Source organism: Cherax quadricarinatus, chromosome 5 (genome assembly GCF_038502225.1).
Source record: "Cherax quadricarinatus isolate ZL_2023a chromosome 5, ASM3850222v1, whole genome shotgun sequence".
Taxonomy (NCBI): Eukaryota; Metazoa; Arthropoda; class Malacostraca; order Decapoda; family Parastacidae; genus Cherax; species Cherax quadricarinatus.
The window spans coordinates 71,882,470-71,904,016 of NC_091296.1; the positions used below are offsets into that span (position 1 = coordinate 71,882,470).

The following is a 21,547-nucleotide window of genomic DNA, read 5'->3' on the forward strand; positions in this document are numbered from 1 at the left end:
ATATCCATGGGGAAGTGGAATAAGAATCTTTCCTCCGTAAGCCATGCGTGTTGTAAAAGTCAACTAAAATGCCGGGAACAGTGGGCTAGTAACCCCTTTTCCTGTAAAGATTACTAAAAAGAATAAGAAGAAGAAAATTGTCAAAGTGGGAAGTCTGATTGTGCGTGGATGTTGTGCAGATGATAAGAAAGAGATGATTGTGGATGTTATGAATGAGAAGAAGCTGGATGTCCTGGCTTTAAGTGAAACAAAGCTGAAGGGGGTGGGAGAGTTTCAGTGGAGAGGAATAAATGGGATTAGGTCAGGGGTTTCAAATAGAGTTAGAGCTGATAAATTAGACAAATGTGCAACTCTTGGGTATCTTTATTGAGGAAACGTTTCGCCACACAGTGGCTTCATCAGTCCATACATAGGAGAAACTTGAAGAACAGGAGGAGAATGAGGTAATCAGTCCCTCAACCTTGAGTCGATGTGTTCAGTCCATCAATCTTGAGTAGAATACGGCAGATGAGCGGAGAAGCAGCTTATAAACCGTATGGCAGGAGAGGTGTAGCAGTCATAGGTAGTGTCACATTTGTTCAATGTGGAAGTAGGTTGTGCCCAAGAATTAGGCAAGCGAAGAATTCCTAAGTATTAAGATCCCAAGAAGTTGCAGTGTCTGACAGGTTTGTAAATGAATGGTTCAGAGAACCGACATGTTGATAAATTAGACAAATGTGCAACTCTTGGGTATCTTTCAACATGTCGGTTCTCTGAACCATTCATTTACAAACCTGTCAGACACTGCAACTTCTTGGGATCTTAATACTTAGGAATTCTTCGCTTGCCTAATTCTTGGGCACAACCTACTTCCACATTGAACAAATGTGACACTACCTATGACTGCTACACCTCTCCTGCCATACGGTTTATAAGCTGCTTCTCCGCTCATCTGCCGTATTCTACTCAAGATTGATGGACTGAACACATCGACTCAAGGTTGAGGGACTGATTACCTCATTCTCCTCCTGTTCTTCAAGTTTCTCCTATGTATGGACTGATGAAGCCACTGTGTGGCGAAACGTTTCCTCAATAAAGATACCCAAGAGTTGCACATTTGTCTAATTTATCAACATGTCGGTTCTCTGAACCATTCATTTACAGAGTTAGAGCTAAAGAAGGAGTAGCAATAATGTTGAAGGATAAGCTATGGCAGGAAAAGAGGGACTATAAATGTATTAATTCAAGGATTATGTGGAGTAAAATAAAGATTGGATGTGAAAAGTGGGTTATAATAAGCGTGTATGCACCTGGAGAAGAGAGAAGTGTAGAGGAGAGAGAGAGATTTTGGGAAATGTTGAGTGAATGCGTGGGGAGTTTTGAATCAAGTGTGAGAGTAATGGTGGTTGGGGATTTCAATGCTAAAGTGGGTAAAAATGTTATGGAAGGAGTAGTAGGTAAATTTGGGGTGCCAGGGGTAAATGTAAATGGGGAGCCTTTAATTGAGCTATGTGTAGAAAGAAATTTTGTAATAAGTAATACATATTTTATGAAAAAGAGGATAAATAAATATACAAGGTATGATGTAGCACGTAATGAAAGTAGTTTATTAGATTATGTATTGGTGGATAAAAGGTTGATGGGTAGGCTCCAGGATGTACATGTTTATAGAGGGGCAACTGATATATCGGATCATTATTTAGTTGTAGCTACAGTTAGAGTAAGAGGTAGATGGGAAAAGAGGAAGGTGGCAACAACAAGTAAGAGGGAGGTGAAAGTGTATAAACTAAGGGAGGAGGAAGTTCGGGTGAGATATAAGCGACTATTGGCAGAAAGGTGGGCTAGTGCAAAGATGAGTAGTGGGGGGTTTGAAGAGGGTTGGAATAGTTTTAAAAATGCAGTATTAGAATGTGGGGCAGAAGTTTGTGGTTATAGGAAAGTGGGGGCAGGTGGAAAGAGGAGTGATTGGTGGAATGATGAAGTAAAGGGTGTGATAAAATAGAAGAAGGTAGCTTATGAGAGGTTTTTACAAAGCAGAAGTGTTATAAGAAGAGCAGAGTATATGGAGAGTAAAAGAAAGGTAAAGAGAGTGGTGAGAGAGTGCAAAAGGAGAGCAGATGATAGAGTGGGAGAGGCACTGTCAAGAAATTTTAATGAAAATAAGAAAAAAATTTGGAGTGAGTTAAACAAGTTAAGAAAGCCTAGGGAAAGTGTGGATTTGTCAGTTAAAAACAGAGTAGGGTAGTTAGTAGATGGGGAGATGGAGGTAATAGGTAGATAGCGAGAATATTTTGAGGAACTTTTAAATGTTAAGGAAGAAACAGAGGCAGTAATTTCATGCACTGGTCAGGGAGGTATACCACCTTTAAGGAGTGAAGAAGAGCAGAATGTAAGTGTGGGGGAGGTACGTGAGGCATTACGTAAAATGAAAGGGGGTAAAGCAGCTGGAACTCATGGGATCATGACAGAAATGTTAAAAGCAGGGGGGGATATAGTGTTGGAGTGGTTGGTACTTTTGTTTAATAAATGTATGAAAGAGGGGAAGGTACCTAGGGATTGGCGGAGAGCATGTATAGTTCCTTTATATAAAGGGAAAGGGGACAAAAGAGACTGTAAAAATTATAGAGGAATAAGTTTACTGAGTATACCAGGAAAAGTGTACGGTAGGGTTATAATTGAAAGACTTAGAGTTAAGACAGAATGTAGGATTGCGGATGAGCAAGGAGGTTTCAGAGTGGTTAGGGGATGTGTAGATCAAGTGTTTACATTGAAGCATATATGTGAACAGTATTTAGATAAAGGTAGGGAAGTTTTTATTGCATTTATGGATTTAGAAAAGGCATATGATAGAGTGCATAGGGGAGCAATGTGGCAGATGTTGCAAGTATATGGAATAGGCGATAAGTTATTAAATGCTGTAAAGAGTTTTTATGAGGATAGTGAGGCTCAGGTTAGGGTGTGTAGAAGAGAGGGAGACTACTTCCCGGTAAAAGTAGGTCTTAGACAGGGATGTGTAATGTCACCATGGTTGTTTAATATATTTATAGATGGGGTTGTAAAGGAAGTAATTGCTAGGGTGTTCGGGAGAGGGGTGGAATTATATTTTGGGGAATCAAATTCAAAATGGGAATTAACACAGTTACTTTTTGCTGATGATACTGTGCTTATGGGAGATTCTAAAGAAAAATTGCAAAGGTTAGTGGATGAGTTTGGGAATGTGTGTAAAGGTAGAAAGTTGAAAGTGAACATAGTAAAGAGTAAGGTGATGAGGATATCAAATGATTGAGATAAAGAAAAATTGGATATCAAATTGGGGAGGAGGAGTATGGAAGAAGTGAATGTTTTCAGATACTTGGGAGTTGACGTGTCGGCGGATGGATTTATGAAGGATGAGGTCAATCATAGAATTGATGAGGGAAAAAAGGTGAGTGGTGCATTGAGGTATATGTGGAGTCAAAAAACGTTATCTATGGAGGCAAAGAAGGGAATGTATGAAAGTATAGTAGTACCAACACTCTTATTTTGGTGTGAAGCTTGGGTGGTAAATGCAGCAGCGAGGAGATGGTTGGAGGCAGTGGAGATGTCCTGTTTAAGGGCAATGTGTGGTGGGTGTAAATATTATGCAGAAAATTCGGAGTGTGGAAATTAGGAAAAGGTGTGGAGTTAATAAAAGTATTAGTCAGAGGGCAGAAGAGGGGTTGTTGAGGTGGTTTGGTCATTTAGAGAGAATGGGTCAAACTAGAATGACATGGAAAGCATATAAATCTATAGGGGAAGGAAGGAGGGGTAGGGGTCGTCCTCGAAAGGGTTGGAGAGAGGGGGTAAAGGAGGTTTTGTGGGCAAGGGGCTTGAACTTCCAGCAAGCGTGCATGAGCGTGTTAGGAGTGAATGGAGACGAATGATACTTGGGACCTGACGATCTGTTGGAGTGTGAGCAGGGTAATATTTAGTGAAGGGATTCAGGGAAACCGGTTATTTTCATATAGTCAGACTTGAGTCCTGGAAATGGGAAGTACAATGCCTGCACTTTAAAGGAGGGGTTTGGGATATTGGCAGTTTGGAGGGATATGTTGTGTATCTTTATATGTGTATGCTTCTAAACTGTTGTATTCTGAGCACCTCTGCAAAAGCAGTGATAATGTGTGAGTGTGGTGAAAGTGTTGAATGATGATGAAAGTATTTTCTTTTTGGGGATTTTCTTTCTTTTTTGGGTCACCCTGCCTCGGTGGGAGACGGGCGACTTGTTGAAAAAAATATATATGTATGTATGTATGTATGTATAAAATATATATATATATATATATATATATATATATATATATATATATATATATATATATATATATATATATATATATATATATATATATATATATATATATATATATATATATATATATATTTATTAACACATCAGCTGATTCCTACCAAGGCAAGGTGGCCCAAAAAAGAAAAATTTTCATCATCATTCACTCCATCACTGTCTTGCCAGAGGGGTGCTTTACACTACAGTTTATAAAACTGCAACATTAACACCCCTCCTTCAGAGTGCAGACACTGTACTTCCCATCTCCAGGACTCAAGTCTGACCTGCTGGTTTCCCTGAATCCCTTCATAAATGTTACTTTGCTCACACTCCAGCAGCACATCAAGTATTAAAATCCATTTGCCTCCATTCATTCCTATCAAATACGTTCACGCATGCTTGCTGGAAGTCCAAACCCCTCACACACAAAAACCTCCTTTACTCCCTCCCTCCAACCTTTCCTAGGCCAACCCCTACCCCGCCTTCCCTCCACTACAGATTTATGCACACTCGAAGTCATTCTGTTTTGTTCCATTCTCTCTACATGTCCGAACCACCTCAGCAAACCTTCCTCAGCCCTCTGGACAGCAGTTTTGGCAATCCTGCTCCTCCTAACTTCCAAACTACAAATTCTCTGCATTATATTCACACTACACATTGTCCTCAGACATGACATCCCCACTGCCTCCAGCCTTCTCCTCACTGCAGCATTCATCACCCATGCTTTACACCCATATAAGAGTGTTGGTAAAACTATACTCTCATACATTCCCCTCTTTGCTTCCAAGGATAAAGTTCTTTGTCTCCACAGACTCCTAAGTGCACCGTTCACCCTTTTCCCCTCATCAATTTGATGATTCACCTCATCTTTCATAGACCCATCTGCTGACACATCCACTTCCAATTTTTTTTTTTTTTTTTTTTTTTTTTTCAACAAGTCGGCCATCTCCCACCGAGGCAGGGTGACCCAAAAAAAGAAAGAAAATCCCCAAAAAGAAAATACTTTCATCATCATTCAACACTTTCACCACACTCGCACATTATCACTGTTTTTGCAGAGGTGCTCAGAATACAACAGTTTAGAAGCATACACATATGAAGATACACAACATATCCCTCCAAACTGCCAATATCCCAAACCCCTCCTTTAAAGTGCAGGCATTGTACTTCCCATTTCCAGGACTCAAGTCCGACTATTTGAAAATAACCGGTTTCCCTGAATCCCTTCACTAAATATTACCCTGCTCACACTCCAACAGATCGTCAGGTCCCAAGTACCATTCTTCTCCATACACTCCTATCTAACACGCTCGCGCACGCTTGCTGGAAGTCCAAGCTCCTTGCCCACAAAACCTCCTTTACCCCCTCTCTCCAACCCTTTCGAGGACGACCCCTACCCCGCCTTCCTTCCCCTATAGATTTATATGCTTTCCATGTCATTCTAGTTTGATCCATTCTCTCTAAATGACCAAACCACCTCAACAACCCCTCTTCTGCCCTCTGACTAATACTTTTATTAACTCCACACCTTCTCCTAATTTCCACACTCCGAATTTTCTGCATAATATTTACACCACACATTGCCCTTAAACAGGACATCTCCACTGCCTCCAACCGTCTCCTCGCTGCTGCATTTACCACCCAAGCTTCACACCCATATAAGAGTGTTGGTACTACTATACTTTCATACATTCCCTTCTTTGCCTCCATAGATAACGTTTTTTGACTCCACATATACCTCAACGCACCACTCGCCTTTTTTCCCTCATCAATTCTATGATTAACCTCATCCGCCGACACGTCAACTCCCAAATATCTGAATATATTCACCTCTTCCATACTCTCTCCCTCCGATCTGATATCCAATCTTTCGTCACCTAATTTTTTTTGCTATCCTCATCACCTTACTCTTTCCTATATTCACTTTTAATTTTCTTCTTTTACATATCCTACCAAATTCATCCACCAACCTCTTCAACTTCTCTTCAGAATCTCCCAAGAGCACATTGTCATCAGCAAAAAGCAACTATGACAACTCCCACTTTGTGTTTGATTCTTTATCTTTTTACTCCACACATCTTGCCAAGACCCTCGCATTCACTTCTCTTACAACCCCATCTATAAATATATTGAACAACCATGGTGACATCACACATCCTTGTCTAAGGCCTACTTTTACTGGGAAACAATCTCCCTCTTTCCTTCATACTGTAACTTGAGCCTCACTATCCTCATAAAAACTCTTCACTGCTTTCAGTAACCTGCCTCCTGTACCATACACCTGCAACATCTGCCACATTGCTCCCCTATCCACCCTGTCATACACCTTTTCCAAATCCATAAATGCCACAAAAACCTCTTTAGCCTTATCTAAACACTGTTCACCTATATATTTCACTGTAAACACTTGGTCTACACACCCCTTACCTTTCCTAAAGCCACCTTGTTCATCTGTTATCCTACTCTCCATTGTACTCTTAATTCTTGTAATAATAACTCTACCATACACTTTACCAGGTATACTCAACAGACTTATTTCCCTATCATTTTTGCACTCTCCTTTGTCCCCTTCGCCTTAATACAAAAGAACTATGCATGCTCTCTGCCAATCCCTAGGTACCTTACCCTCTTCCATACATTTATTAAATAATAGCACCAACCACTCCAAAACTATATCCCCACCTGCTTTTAACATTTCTATCTTTATCCCATCAATCCCAGTTGCTTTACCCCATTTCATGATACCCACTGCCTCACGAACTTCGCCCGCACTCACAACTGGCTCTTCCTCACTCCTGCAAGATACTATTCCTCCTTGCCCTATACACGAAATCACAGCTTCCCTATCTTCATCAACATTTAACAATTCCTCAAAATATTCCCTCCATCTTCCCGATACCTCTAACTCTCCATTTAATCCTTTGAGGGTTGACAGGCCCTCTCAGAAACTCGTTCTCAGGGTCGGCCAAATTTAAAAAAAAAAAAAATTATTTTTTCTTACAAAAAAATAGTTTTTTTTTTCTAAACATTATAGGCTAAACAAAAAAATTTTACCGTCAATACTTACCGAGATATGGAGGCGTGAAGTTTGCCAAAATTGAACAACATCTGGTAACATCGCCGACTGCCGTCACCCGGTATTTTTCTATTTACTTTTTTATGTACTATTTTCAATTATTTTTCAATTTTTCTGAGTAACTTTTATGGCCTCTGAGGCCAACATGATCATTATTTTGTAAGTTATTTCTTTTTCAATACTACACAATAAGGGCGTAAACACTGTTGTCATTATTTTGTTTATAGAAAACATTTACACAAACAAACGATATGAAATGTTGTTTATTACTATTTTTCTATATTTTATATACACATATACAGTCACGGGGAATGTTTCTAGAAGTTCTGCAGCCTGTGGAACTCTTTGAAACATGGTGTCATGCACAGTGGTGTTTTACATTCCTCACACATAAAACGAGTGTCTCTGCGTTGTTGTGGGCGTTTTTATGTATGTGAACAGACGTAACACCTCTTCTGAGCCTTTTTCTTGAAAGCAGTAGCAGGCACTTTTACCAGGAAGTGATCACTTTGCTTCAGACGAGCAGGTAGTTGTTGATAATTTGGTGGGCGGTCAATTGCAGTTGCTGTTCCTTGGTACTTGAATACTATTTGTCTGATGACAGACAAACAGAATTCGCCATACTGTGGTTTGTTTCTGGTCCTCATCTTATACATATAAGCATTGAGCATGGAAATGTCCAGAAGATGGAATAAAGAGTTTTATGTACCACTTATAACTCTTATGAACACAATCAGCAAACCCAATCTGCATGTCACATTTGTCCACTGAACGCATATTGAAGGTGTAATCAATCACAGCTGCAGGTTTTAGAATGGGTTCATTGCTCTCTCTATGCTGCCTGCCACTGTCTGCCATTTCATTAGGGTGAACTGATGACAACAGTGTGACATCTCGTTTGTCATGCCACCGAAATGCCATGATGTCATTGGCAGCAAACGCCTGCACCTCAACTCTACTAGTGCCAGCGTCAAACCTGGGCATATGTTTCCGATTTGCACGCACTGTGCCACACACATCTGTCATGTTTACTCGCAAAAAATCACTGAGTGAGGGGCTTGTGTACCAGTTATCTGTATATAATATATGCCCCTTACCAAGGTATGGTTCTATCATTGTTCTAACCACATCACCTGAGATGCCCAATAAATTCCTGGTATTTTGCAATGTATAACTTCCAGTGTACACAATAATATCCAATACCAGACCACTGTAACAATCATAAAGCACAAACAACTTTATACCAAAGCGTTTCCTCTTGCTTGGTATGTACTGCTTGAAAGAGAGTCTTCCTTTGAACAGAATCAAAGACTCGTCAATTACAAGCTTCCTAAAGGGATAAAAATGTGTACTGAATTTCTCTTTCAGATACACAAACACATTCCTAATCTTATATAACCTGTCGTTTCTGTCAGGCCTGGTTTTGTCTGAGAAGTGAAGCATACATAACATTAGCGCAAATCGATTCACTGGCATTATATCACTGAAACCTGGGGTTGCAATCAGGCGGTCTGTTGACCAGTATGATTTCACTTTGTGCTTATACACATGTGGCATAAGCATTATTGTGGCCAAGAAAAGATACATCTCAGCCACAGTTGCCTCCTTCCACTGGTGTAGACGTGATTTTGGTGAAAGTAATGTGTTTGCCATGGTGTACTCGTGGTATGTGTTGCTTTCCATGACAATACTTTCCATCAGGGGTTCGTCAAAGAATAACTCGAAACATTCCAGTTCAGTGGCATTGTTCCCAAGTGTACAAGATGGCCGTATTCCACTTTGGCTGTCATCAAACTGGTGGGCATTTGGAACAAAATTGACAGCTTCCTGCCAATCCCAGGTGCGGTCTGCTGGTGGGTACTGGACAATGACAGGTGGTTGTGGTTGTGGAGGTTGTGGTTGTGGAGGCTGGTGTGGTGGGTGGGTGGGGGATGGTGGCCTTTGTTGTAGATCAGCTGAGGCAGCAGCGTGGGTGGCAGCATGGCCCACTGCTGGTGCCTCACCGCCAGCACCACTACCACCACGCACATTTTCCATCCCAATTGCAACAGTATCATCGTCATTTTCACTGTCTGTTCCTGTTGCACAGCCACGGGATGTACTCCAAGATGCACTCCTTTCCCTTGGAATAGCATATGGCACACTACCAGAGCGCATATATCGTCGTATATACTGACGCTTCACTGGGGAATATTGCACTTCACTATCACAACTGGAACTAGTTTGAAGAGCTTGTAGTTCATATTCACTATCACTATCATCACACATGCACTCATCTGAGTCTGGGATTTGGGAAAATAGAAGTTTCCTCTTGGATTCTGGTACAACTGAACGTGAACAAGACGGCCCAGCACCAGAGGTGGAAGGCTGAGGGTCGTCTGGGTTTTCCTCACTATTACCGATATTATGGTCATTAGTTTCGGTCAAAACCTCACCAAAACCTTGAAACTCATCTTCACTGGCACTTCCATCTGTATTAGAACTGTCAGTGGGGAACAAAAGTGTCCCAATTCGCCGAGGAGTGAGGAGCTTCTTACCGCGAGGCATGGTGGACATTGTTTACTAAGATGGCGTTCCCACAATGCACCACTGGGTCCCAGATTTTTTTTCTACCGCGCACACCGACCACACAGACCCATTCTCTCACATCTAGGCCTACCAGCCTTTTCCCGCGAGATTTGATGGCGCTAGAATTTATGCGTACTAGTACGTCAAAAACCCCTGCACGTAAGCCGTACTAGTACGTCCGAAACCCTCAGAGGGTTAATAACTCTTCTCTCCTATTTTTAACTGACAAATCCATTTGTTCTCTAGGCTTCCTCAACTTGTTAATCTCCAAAACTTTTTATTTTCAACAAATTTTGCTGATAACATCTCACCCACTCTCTCATTTGCTCTCCTTTTACATTACTTCACCACTCTCTTAACCTTTCTTTTTCTCTCCATGTACTCTTCCCTTCTTGCATCACTTCTAATTTGTAAAAACCTCTCATGCTAACTTTTTCTCCCTTACTGCTCTCGTTACATCATCATTCCACTAATTGCTCTTCTTCCCTCCCGCACCCACTTTCCTGTGACCACAAACTTCTGCTGAACACACTAACACTACATTTTTAAACCTACCCAATACATCTTCGACCCCATTGCCTATACCCTCACTAGCCCATCTAACCTCCAATAGTTGTTTATATCTTGCCCTAACTGCCTCCTCTTTTAGTTTATAAACCTTCACCTCTCTCTTACTTGATGCTTCTATTTTCCTTGTATCCCATCTACCTTTTACTCTCACTGTAGCTACAACTAAAAAGTGATCTGATATATCTGTGGCCTCTCTATAAACATGTACAGCCTGAAGTCTACTCAACAGTCTTTTATCTACCAATACATAGTCCAACAAACTACTGTCATTACACCCTACATCATATCTTGTATACTTATTTATCCTCTTTTTCTTAAAATATGTATTGCCTATAACTAAACCCCTTTCAATCAAAGGGCTCCCATTATCATTTACACCTGGCACCCTAAACTTACCTACCACACCCTTTCTAAATATTTCTCCTACTTTAGCATTTAGGCCCCCTACCACAATTACTTTCTCACTTGGTTCAAAGGTTCCTATACATTCACTTAACATCTCCCAAAATCTCTCTCCTCTACACTCCTCTCTTCTCCAGGTGAATACACGCTTATTATGACCCACATTTTGCATCCAACCCTTATTTTAATCCCACATAATCCTTGAATATACACATTTATATTCCCTCTTCTCCTTCCATAACTGATCCTTCAACATTATTGCTCCCCTTCCTTAGCTCTAACTCTCTCAGATACTCCTGACTTAACCCCATTTATTTCTCCCCACTGAAACTCCCCTACCCCGTCAGCTTTGTTTCCCTTAGGGCCAGGACATCCAAATCCTTTTCATTCATAACATCAGCAATCATCTCTTTCTTGTCATCCGCACTACATCCACACACATTCAAGCATCCCAGTCCTATTACACATCCCTCCAAACTGCCAGTATCCCAAACTCCTCCTTGAAAGTGCAGGCATTGTACTTCCCATTTCCAGAACTCAAGTCCGGCTGTATGAAAATAACCAGTTTACCTGAATTTCGTATAGGGATAGATGCATGTTATTTGTTACATAGCACACCTACTCTTTCCATTTATAATATTTGTAACCATATTTCATTGCTTTTATTTTTCCGTAATCTTCCACTTAAGTTTTATTGAATTTAATTTTGCAGATTTTATATTCTTAAATATAACTCATGTTTATTTCAGGCTTCAAGTTTTGTGGAATGAGGTTAATATGTAAGAATTTTTTTATGCAATACTAGAAAGTATTCTATTAACCCTTTCAGGGTTTTGGACGTACTAGTACGGCTTACGCACCAGGGTTTTTGACGTACTAGTACGCCTAAATTCTAGCGCCCTCAAATCTAGTGAGAGAAAGTTGGTAGGCCTACATATGAAAGAATGGGTCTGTGTGGTCAGTGTGTGCAGTATAAAAAAATCATGCAGCACACAGTGCGTAATAAGAAAAAAAAAACTTTGACCGTGCTTTTGGATTAAAACAGCGACTTTGCACTGAATTTTCGTATGGTATTTATTGTTGTATTCTAGTTTTCCTGGTCTCATTTTATAGAATGGAAGACATATTACAGAAATTGAGATGATTTTGACTGGTTTTTCAATGAAAAGTACCTTGAAATTGAGCTCAGATTAGCAGAAATGTTTGATTTTTACCAAAGTTCAAAAGTAAACAAATCATGCTACGTGTCCAACACACATCAACTGGTGAGTCTAATACTCTTTCACAAGTGCGCTGATATTATTTATGCCATTTCTACACTAATGCAGTAGTCTGCATAACAGTAAATCTTCTATTTTTTGTGAGAATAAAAATTCAAAGTGGAAAGCAAAAGAATATAAGAGGGGCATGGGGACATGACTAATGAACAGGGGAAATCTTATTTTAGTGCTAGGAATGTCTTTCTTGTTTATTCTGGACCCTATTTGGAAATTGACATCTTTTGAAATTTGTGTGAAATTGGCAAAATTGCTAAATTCTGACCACTTTATTGGATAGTTGAAATTGGTAAATGGGTGGTTTCATGTACTCATTCGATAGAAAAACTGGAGTTTTAGCGAAACAGTTATGATTTTTGTCGACTAGTACACTGGAATTGGCCGAAAATAGGGCTCAAAGTGGGCAAAATCGCCGATGCGTAAACATCGTCGAGACTGCTAACTTCGTGAGAGCATAATTCCGTAAGTTTTCCATGAAATTTCATACTTTTGGTGTCATTATGATCGAGGAAAGATTCACTATCTTTTCATAAGAATTTTTTTTTTCTTCAATTTGGCGACCCTGAGAACAAGTTTCGGAGAGGGCCTGGCGACCCTGAAAGGGTTAATGGTCACTGGAAGAGGTGAATTATTATTATAATCATGGGGAGAGCTAAACCCATAGGATTATACAGTGCATGTGGGGGGTAATGGAAGGTATTCAGGCTCAATTCAGGGAACCGGAACTCAGATCCAATTCCCTAGATCAAGAGCCCCTCACCAGCGTCAAGGAACCTCCCTTGAGTGGCGGAAGGGTTGAAAAGCTCTTGTTTATTTGTAAACAAATAAACAAGAGCTTTACCTTGTGTGCTATTACCATTTATCTACCTTTATATGCATTTACCATATTTTTAAGTTCACATTGCATCTTAAAGCCAGTAAAGTATGTGTAACATTTAGATTTTTATCACTTTTTATCTCCCCCTAACACTTCACCATAACGAGGTGAAGTTTGAGTGCTTCCCAAGCATTGCTTTCCTGACTAGGAACCAAGTATCTCTCTCTGCTGATTCTTATGGCCAGTGACACTGAACAAATTCTGAATATGGAATGTGAAAAAATTGAAATAGTTTTACTGTACACTTGTTTTGTGAATAGAATGTCTGGTTCTAGTGCTCTGTAAATAAAACAAAATAAACCTTTTCTCTTTCAGTTTGGGAGATCAATAGACTGTGAACATGCCCTGTGGGAGTCTTCTTCCTTTTGATGTACACCTATTTTTCTTTAATAAACAATCAACAATTTTACATCTAAATTCGGGTGTGTCAAGTATCCAAGCCTTTTTTTTTTAATGTACATGTTTGTGTACAGCTAGTGCTATATAGAGTAATATTAGCTCATAATTTATAAATCCATAATATTTTATTTACTTTCTTATTATAGTATTCCATTTAATTCCTGGTTTGTACTTACATTACAGTTTTGTCAAATTTTTACACCCCATATTCTCTGCATAATATTCACACTGCATATTAATCTCAAGCAAACATTTTCACTGCCTTTGTTCTTCTCCTATCTGCAGTATTCAAAGACCATGCTTCATACTTATACATGTGTTATTAACACTATTCAGTTTTACTGGACATTTTTTTTTTATCCATTTATAAAAAAAATTCACAGATTTCTCAACATTTCTTCAACATTTTTTTTTCCTTGTTCATTCTTTGTGACGAATGACTCATGAGTTTAGTACTTTTTTGGGAATAGTGTGTAATAATAATGAGCTATTCTGTAAATCACCTTATTTTCTATAGACCCCTCTCCCTTTCATATCCACTCCTTAATATTTAAATACATTCACTTCATCCTTATTCCTTCCATTGTGACCTCTTACCTTTCATGCTCTTTTCTGTATACAAAATCATTTTTACATTATTAGAATCATTCGTGTTCTAACTTTTTCTCCCTTACCACTCATCACTTCATCATACCACTAATCATTCTTCATCCCCCCTGAGCCCATGATCCTACAACCACACTCCTCCCACACTGAAACTGCATTCTTAAATTTACACTATGCTTTTGTCTTTGGTCACCTTTTCAGCACTGACCAGAGCTGACCTTTCTTCCAACAGAGCTCATTCTTCTCACTAATCATCTCATTCTTTAATTTATTCACATCCATATTTCAATTTGCTAATGCCATTCTACTTGTACTCCAGCTTCATTTCTCTAGCTACCACTATACTGATAACAGATGGTTAATCATATATATCTGAAACATTCTCTGAAAACATGTACATGAATGCATACTGTCACAAAAAACAAGTGATGTCTTAACATGCAATTTAATTACTATGAAAGATAATTAAGTTTGAATGGCTTTCTTGAGCTCTCTAAGTTATCATCATAGAACAGTGTTCCTTGAGAATGTGATTGAGAGATTATGAAAGCATTAGAAGTTTAATTCTCTCTCATAATAGTCACATTGCATATAATATACCTACCTACAATATACATGCATACATAAATATATAAACAATACTGGTATATACTGTACTGTATATATTTCCTTTTTTTTTGTGTAGTCATGTCACTGTAAAGCATGAAATGCTTGTGTATACTGTTCTAGATTTTGTATTTATAAAAATATTATATCTGACAAATGAAGTTTATTATACTAGTCTGTCAGAGTTGAAATTTTGTATGATAGAAAGTTGTCTATTTAATCATTGCAAGAATAAATCACATCTGAGGTGGTTTTTAACCATTGTTAATGAGTATCATTTTCAGAATTACCTTGTATTGTTGTTTGACCAGGACAACTAAAAAATTTAAACAAAAGTGTATTTAAGCCACCCCATCTACCCACCCTACTATAAATAATTTATACAACTTCCATAAGCCAGGCAAATGTTATTGAAGCCAAGAATTTAACAATTATTTGTACACAGTCTGGTAAGAAGATCAAAATTCAAATTCTATTTCTAGTCACTGCAAAATATACAATCAGGAAAAACACAAGGACATGCAGTATCTAATTAGCAAAAGTTTCAGTTGTGAGATCTTGATCACTTCTGGAAGTGATCAAGGTCTCAGGATTGAAACATTTTCTAATATGTCCTAGTGTTTGTTCATGCATTTTGTAAACCACTTATTGGCATCAGTTACCAAAGTTTATACCAATGTCTGGTAAGAAACCTTGCTGCTTGGACAGTGAACTTCAACCCAACCAGTTTCAGGTATTTTTCTTATTTACATAATATACTGTAAATTCATCTACATTATTTATTCCATGTATTTCTCTTAGTTACATAGTTTACTGTAAATTTATCTACATTATTTCTGCTTCTTTCTGCTTACTCTTATTAAAATCTATTGCTAGGTGAAATACATGTTGAACCTTAAATTGCCCATAAGCAAAGTTGTATCTAAAACTCATGACAGTTTATGTACCCATTATAATATATGAGGATTGGTGGGAACAGTATCATGTGTTTAAATTAACTTTTTTTTTTTTTCCCCCCAACAAGTCGGCCGTCTCCCACCGAGGCAGGGTGACCCAAAAAAGAAAGAAAATCCCCAAAAAAGAAAATACTTTCATCATTCAACACTTTCACCATACTCACACATTATCACTGTTTTTGCAGAGGTGCTCAGAATACAACGGTTTAGAAGCATTTAGGTATAAAGATACACAACATATCCCTCCAAACTGCCAATATCCCAAACCCCTCCTTTAAAGTGCAGGCATTATACTTCCCATTTCCAGGACTCAAGTCCGACTATATGAAAATAACCGGTTTCCTTGAATCCCTTCACTAAATATTACCCTGCTCACACTCCAACAGATCGTCAGGTCCCAAGTACCATTCGTCTCCATTCATTCCTATCTAACACGCTCACGCACGCTTGCTGGAAGTCCAAGCCCCTCGCCCACAAAACCTCCTTTACCCCCTCTCTCCAACCCTTTCGAGGACGACCCGTACCCCGCCTTCCTTCCCCTATAGATTTATATCCTTTCCATATCATTCTACTTTGATCCATTCTCTCTAAATGACCAAACCACCTCAACAACCCCTCCTCTGCCCTCTGACTAATACTGTTATTAACTCCACACCTTCTCCTAATTTCCACACTCCGAATTTTCTGCATAATATTTACACCACACATTGCCCTTAAACAGGACATCTCCACTGCCTCCAACCGTCTCCTCGCTGCTGCATTTACCACCCAAGCTTCACACCCATATAAGAGTGTTGGTACTACTATACTTTCATACATACCCTTCTTTGCCTCCATAGATAACGTTTTTTGACTCCACATATACCTCAACGCACCACTCACCTTTTTTCCCTCATCAATTCTATGATTAACCTCATCCTTCATAAATCCATCCGCCGACACGTCAACTCCCAAGTATCTGAAAACATTCACTTCTTCCATACTCCTCCTCCCCAATTTGATATCCAATTTTTCTTTATCCAAATCATTTGACACCCTCATCACCTTACTCTTTTCTATGTTCACTTTCAACTTTCTACCTTTACACACATTCCCAAACTCATCCACTAACCTTTGCAATTTTTCTTTAGAATCTCCCATAAGCACAGTATCATCAGCAAAAAGTAACTGTGTCAATTCCCATTTTGAATTTGATTCCCCATAATTTAATCCCACCCCTCTCCCAAACACCCTAGCATTTACTTCCTTTACAACCCCATCTATAAATATATTAAACAACCATGGTGACATTACACATCCCTGTCTAAGACCTACTTTTAGTAGGTCTACCAACCTACTACAACCTACTGACAGTTCCCATTTTGAATTTGATTCCCCAAAATTTAATCCCACCCCTCTCCCGAACACCCTAGCATTTACTTCTTTTACAACCCCATCTATAAATATATTAAACAACCATGGTGACATTACACATTCCTGTCTAAGAACTACTTTTACCGGGAAGTAGTCTCCCTCTCTTCTACACACCCTAACCTAAGCCTCACTATCCTAATAAAAACTCTTTACAGCATTTAGTAACTTACCACCTATTCCATATACTTGCAATATCTGCCACATTGCTCCTCTATCCACTCTATCATATGGCTTTTCTAAATCCATAAATGCAATAAAAACTTCCCTACCTTTATCTTAATACTGTTCACATATATGCTTCAATGTAAACACTTGATCTACACATCCCCTACCCACTCTGAAACCTCGTTGCTCATCCGCAATCCTACATTCTGTCTTACCTCTAATTCTTTCAATATAACCCTACCGTACACTTTTCCTGGTATACTCAGTAAACTTATTCCTCTATAATTTTTACAATCTCTCTTATCCCCTTTCCCTTTATATAAAGGGACTATACATGCTCTCTGCCAATCCCTAGGTACCTTCCCCTCTTTCATACATTTATTAAACAAAAGTACCAACCACTCCAACACTATATCCCCCCTGCTTTTAACATTTCTGTCATGATCCCATCAGTTCCAGCTGCTTTACCCCCTTTCATTCTACGTAATGCCTCACGTACCTCCCCCCACACTTACATTCTGCTCTTCTTCACTCCTAAAAGATGGTATACCTCCCTGACCAGTGCATGAAATTACCGCCTCCCTTTCTTGCTTAACATATAAAAGTTCCTCAAAATATTCTCGCCATCTACCTAATACCTCCATCTCCCCACCTACTAACTCCCCTACTCTTTTAACTGACAAATCCATACCTTCCCTAGGCTTTCTTAACTTGTTTAACTCACTCCAAAATTTTTTCTTATTTTCAATAAAATTTCTTGACAGTGCCTCTCCCACTCTATCATCTGCTCTCCTTTTGCACTCTCTCACCACTCTCTTCATCTTTCTTTTACTCTCCATATACTCTGCTCTTCTTATAACACTTCTGCTTTGTAAAAACCTCTCATAAGCTACCTTTTTCTCTTTTATCACACCCTTTACTTCATCATTCCACCAATCACTCCTCTTTCCTCCTGCCCCCACCCTCCTATAACCACAAACTTCTGCCCCACATTCTAATACTGCATTTTTAAAACTATTCCAACCCTCTTCAACCCCCCACTACTCATCTTTGCACTAGCCCACCTTTCTGCCAATAGTCGCTTATATCTCACCCGAACTTCCTCCTCCCTTAGTTTATACACTTTCACCTCCCTCTTACTTGTTGTTGCCACCTTCCTCTTTTCCCTCTTTTCTAACTGTAGCTACAACTAAATAATGATCCGATATATCAGTTGCCCCTCTATAAACATGTACATCCTGGAGCCTACCCATCAACCTTTTATCCACCAATACATAATCTAACAAACTACTTTCATTACGTGCTACATCATTCATATATATACATATATATATATATATATATATATATATATATATATATATATATATATATATATATATATATACATGTATATATATATATATATATATATATATATATATATATATATATATATATATATATATATATATATATATATATATCTACATATCTATAATATATATATCTACATATCTATAATATATATATCTACACATCTATAATATATATATCTACACATCTATAATATATCTACACATCTATAATATATATCTACATATCTATAATATATATATATATATATATATATATATCTACATATCTATAATATATATATATATATATATATATATATATATATATACACACATATATATACATATACACATATATATACATATATACACACACACACACACACACACACACACACACACACACACACACACACACACACACACACATACATACATACATACATACATACATACATATTAACAACACTGCGCTAGCCAAGGATTCGAACCCATGTTGTACTGGCCTGGCTCATGGTAAGCGAGAACCACATGACGCTTTAAACCACAGGACCACCCAAGCGTCATGTGGTTTTTGCTTACCATGAGGCAGGAGGCCAGTACAACGTGAGTTCGAATCCTTGGTTAGCGCAGTGTTGTTATTGATCAATACCACTCGTTCGTGGTTACAATATATATACACATATATATACACGTGTATATATATATATATATATACACGTGTATATATATATATATATATATATATATATATCTTCTTTCAACAAACCGGCCGTGTACCACCAAGGCAGGGTGGCCCAAAAAGAAAAACAAACATTTCTCTTTCTAAATTTAGTAATCTATACAGAAGAAGGGTCACTAGCCCCTTGCTCCTGGTGGGAGACAGCCGACTTGTTGAAAAATATATATATATATTTTTTTTTTATTAACACACCAGCCGATTCCCACCAAGGCAGGGTGGCCCAAAAAAGAAAAACTTTCACCATCATTCACTCCATCACTGTCTTGGCAGAAGGGTGTTTTACACTACAGTTTTTAAACTGCAACATTAACACCCCTCCTTCAGAGTGCAGGCACTGTACTTCCCATCTCCAGGACTCAAGTCCGGCCTGCCGGTTTCCCTGAATCCCTTCATAAATGTTACTTTGCTCACACTCCAACAGCACGTCAGGTATTAAAAACCACTTGTCTCCATTCACTCCTATTAAACACGCTCACGCATGCCCGCTGGAAGTCCAAGCCCCTCGCACACAAAACCTCCTTTACCCCCTCCCTTCAGCCTTTCCTAGGCCGACCCCTACCCCACCTTCTTTCCACTACAGACTGATACACTCTTGAAGATTTATATATATATATATGAATCCTTGGTGGGATACGGTCTGTTGAAAGAATTTTATTTTTTTTTTATTTTTATTATCACACCGGCCGATTCCCACCAAGGCAGGGTGGCCCGAAAAAGAAAAACTTTCACCATCATTCACTCCATCACTGTCTTGCCAGAAGGGTGCTTTACACTACAGTTTTTAAACTGCAACATTAACACCCCTCCTTCAGAGTGCAGGCACTGTACTTCCCATCTCCAGGACTCAAGTCCGGCCTGCCGGTTTCCCTGAATCCCTTCATAAATGTTACTTTGCTCACACTCCAACAGCACGTCAAGTATTAAAAACCATTTGTCTCCATTCACTCCTATCAAACACGCTCACGCATGCCTGCTGGAAGTCCAAGCCCCTCGCACACAAAACCTCCTTTACCCCCTCCCTCCAACCCTTCCTAGGCCGACCCCTACCCCGCCTTCCTTCCACTACAGACTGATACACTCTTGAAGTCATTCTGTTTCGCTCCATTCTCTCTACATGTCCGAACCACCTCAACAACCCTTCCTCAGCCCTCTGGACAACAGTTTTGGTAATCCCGCACCTCCTCCTAACTTCCAAACTACGAATTCTCTGCATTATATTCACACCACACATTGCCCTCAGACATGACATCTCCACTGCCTCCAGCCTTCTCCTCGCTGCAACATTCATCACCCACGCTTCACACCCATATAAGAGCGTTGGTAAAACTATACTCTCATACATTCCCCTCTTTGCCTCCAAGGACAAAGTTCTTTGTCTCCACAGACTCCTAAGTGCACCACTCACTCTTTTTCCCTCATCAATTCTATGATTCACCTCATCTTTCATAGACCCATCCGCTGACACGTCCACTCCCAAATATCTGAATACGTTCACCTCCTCCATACTCTCTCCCTCCAATCTGATATTCAATCTTTCATCACCTAATCTTTTTGTTATCCTCATAACCTTACTCTTTCCTGTATTCACCTTTAATTTTCTTCTTTTGCACACCCTACCAAATTCATCCACCAATCTCTGCAACTTCTCTTCAGAATCTCCCAAGAGCACAGTGTCATCAGCAAAGAGCAGCTGTGACAACTCCCACTTTGTGTGTGATTCTTTATCTTTTAACTCCACGCCTCTTGCCAAGACCCTCGCATTTACTTCTCTTACAACCCCATCTATAAATATATTAAACAACCACGGTGACATCACACATCCTTGTCTAAGGCCTACTTTTACTGGGAAAAAATTTCCCTCTTTCCTACATACTCTAACTTGAGCCTCACTATCCTCGTAAAAACTCTTCACTGCTTTCAGTAACCTACCTCCTACACCATACACTTGCAACATCTGCCACATTGCCCCCCTATCCACCCTGTCATATGCCTTTTCCAAATCCATAAATGCCACAAAGACCTCTTTAGCCTTATCTAAATACTGTTCACTTATATGTTTCACTGTAAACACCTGGTCCACACACCCCCTACCTTTCCTAAAGCCTCCTTGTTCATCTGCTATCCTATTCTCCGTCTTACTCTTAATTCTTTCAATTATAACTCTACCATACACTTTACCAGGTACACTCAACAGACTTATCCCCCTATAATTTTTGCACTCTCTTTTATCCCCTTTGCCTTTATACAAAGGAACTATGCATGCTCTCT

General features: G+C 39.1%; 1 protein-coding gene across 4 annotated transcripts in view; it reads left to right on the plus strand.

The window, feature by feature from the left end:
- The window catches only part of RabX6 (RAS oncogene family member RabX6), a 54,742-nt gene extending 39,813 nt beyond the window's left edge, over positions 1-14,929 (plus strand). For all 4 annotated transcript variants that reach the window (XM_070104094.1, XM_070104075.1, XM_070104088.1 and 1 more), the window contains one exon: positions 13,371-14,929. The gene's annotated coding sequence lies outside the window, so the exon portion shown is untranslated. The remainder of the gene's footprint in view (positions 1-13,370) is intronic.
- Positions 14,930-21,547: the final 6,618 nt, after the last annotated feature.